At 44.8% G+C, this 2,513-nt stretch overlaps 1 protein-coding gene across 1 annotated transcript in view; it reads left to right on the forward strand.

Annotated features, from left to right (window-relative positions):
• Window positions 1-2,513, forward strand: part of KIAA1755 (KIAA1755 ortholog) — a 30,950-nt gene that overhangs the window by 10,509 nt on the left and 17,928 nt on the right. The gene's annotated exons all lie outside the window — the stretch shown is intronic.

Below are 2,513 nucleotides of genomic sequence, written 5' to 3' on the forward strand. Positions count from 1 at the left end.
GTACAAGAAGTTTCAGTGCCTTTGGGTAACACCACCCACCACCTCCCAACCTGCTGTATCCATTTCTTCCTGAGATCATAACCCAATGTGAACAGCGCAGCTTCCAGCCAGGCTCTGAGATGCTAACGATGGTATTCCTGGCACCAGCTGTCAGACAGGGCAGCATCTGGGGCAAAGGGGCCTTCCAGGTGAAAGCAGATCAGGTGGACAGCGGTCCATCACTCCAGTGCACTCAGACAGCATCTGCGTGCTCAGTCGGCCCTGGCTGTGTGCAGAGCCCTGTGCCAGGCAGAGCTTGGCGGGGTACCAGACACTTGAACTGGTCACTGTGTCCCAGTATGGAATGTCCTGAGTGCTTGAACCCTTTGCTACTCAAAGTGTGGTCTGGGGATCAGATACATCAGCATCACGTGGAGCTAGAGAGAGATGAAGAATCTCAGGCTTGCTGGACCACAGTGTGCATTGTAGCAAGATCCCTAGCACACCAAAGTTTGAGAGGCCCCTCTGACGATTTATTCATTGGTCAATTCCTGACATTGACTGTTGGCTCCTGTCCTGTGCTGAGCATTGGGATATAAAGAGTTTGAGCCAGTGAACACCCTTAAGGAGCCCTCAGTCTTGCAGGATCTAAAAGAGGCCTAGGTTTGCTGGGGGAACCTGGGGTGGGAGAAAGGTCTCTCTAGAGGGCAGGGAGGATGTCTTCCTGGAGGAGGTGGCATCTCAGCTGGACTTTGAAAGCTGAGGAGAGTTTCACCAGATGGAGAGGGGACAGGGACGGGAACCTCTGGCAGAAGGAACAGTGTGAACAAAGGTGGGGAGGTGGGAAAGGGTCAGGCTAATTTACGCAGTGACAGTTGACCCATTCCAACTGAGCCATTGGTGGCAAGGAGAGACATAGTGTATTAGTCTGCTAGAGCCACCCTAACAAAGTGTCATAGACTGGGGGTCTTAAACAACAGGAATTTATTTTCTAACAGTTCTGGAGGCTAGAGGTCCAAGATCAAGGTGTTGGCAGGGCTGGTTTCTTCTGAGCCTCTCTCCTTGGCTTGTAGATGGCCATGTTCTCCCTGTGTCCTCACATGGTCTTCGCAATGTGTGTCTGTGTCCAAATTTCCTCTTCTTATAAGGGCACCAGTCATATTAGATCAGGGCCCACCCTAATGGCCTCATTTTAACATAATCACCTCTTTAAAGACCTTATCTGCAAATGCAGTCACATTTTGAGGTATTAGGGGGTTAAGATTTCGACATATGAATTTGGGGGGAGAGGACACAATTCAGGTCATAACCCAAAGTATATGAAATGAGGCTGGAAGAGTGCGCAGATCCTGGGTAGACTTAAGTGCCAGGCTGAGAAATTTGTGATTTCTGCACGAGGCCATGAGGAGCCATGGAAGGTTCTAGAGCAGGGGAGTAGCACCACTGGAGCTGTGATTGAGCTCCAATACAGCAGACAAAAGCTTATCTCTCGGTGTGGTCCAGGGTCAAGGGCTGAATCAGGCATGACCCCCACCTTAACTGGCAAGTTGGGTACTGTGGCAGACGGGGAAGCCGCTTCCTCTCTCCAGGCCTCAGTCTCCTCATCAATAAAATGGGCCCAGGGACATAATGTAGCATTTCCTGACCTGAGGGACCCAATGGCTCTGAGACGATTTCAGAGGGATATGTACAAACATCACTAACTTTGCAAGTTATGTAATTTTTTTCATGGTTTAATTATTTTACTTTTAAAAAACTTTCTTTTATGAATAATTTCAAACATAGAGAAAAGTAGAGACTATAGAATAATGAAAACCCACATACCCATTACTCAGATCTAATAAATCTTAACACTTTGGCATGTTTCATCTTTTTTTTTCCTGAAGTATTTTAAAGTAAATTACAGATCTTCATATTTTACCTGTAAATATTTTAATGCGCATCTCTTAACTACAAGGACATTTTCCCTAATAACCACAGTGTCATTAAGCACACCTAAAAATATTAAAAATAATTCCTAATACTACTCAATACCCAGCTCATATTCAAATCTCCCATATTGTCCCCAACAAAATGTTTTCCTTTTGGAATTTAGTATAAATGAATATTAGGAAGATCAAACCCGTGATATCAAGAGGATATAAAAAATATATATATACATATATATGCACATATATGTACAAATATATATATTTGTGTGTATATACAAATGTATATATTTTTGCATAAAATGTATATACAAATGTAGATTTTTAAATTTTTTAATTTAAAAATTTTCAAACATATGTGAAAGAAAGAATGCTCTAGATGGTTGCACCCCTGTGTAAGGCAGCACTTGTGAAGGTGGTTAAGTTTGTCCAAGGCTTCATGAGCTACATAGGGTCTCACACACTTATACACTGTGGAGGGTTGTACCCGCATGCAGTAGATCCTGCTCATTGCAGGGTGGCCTTGAATGAGGTGACTCTGGGGGGCAGGGCTCCGAGCCCAGGATGCAGGACAGGCTCAGTTTCCAGAGGCCTGGGACTCTTTCC

Source organism: Lipotes vexillifer, unplaced genomic scaffold (genome assembly GCF_000442215.2).
Source record: "Lipotes vexillifer unplaced genomic scaffold, Lipotes_vexillifer_v1.1 scaffold397, whole genome shotgun sequence".
NCBI classification, from domain to species: Eukaryota; Metazoa; Chordata; class Mammalia; order Artiodactyla; family Lipotidae; genus Lipotes; species Lipotes vexillifer.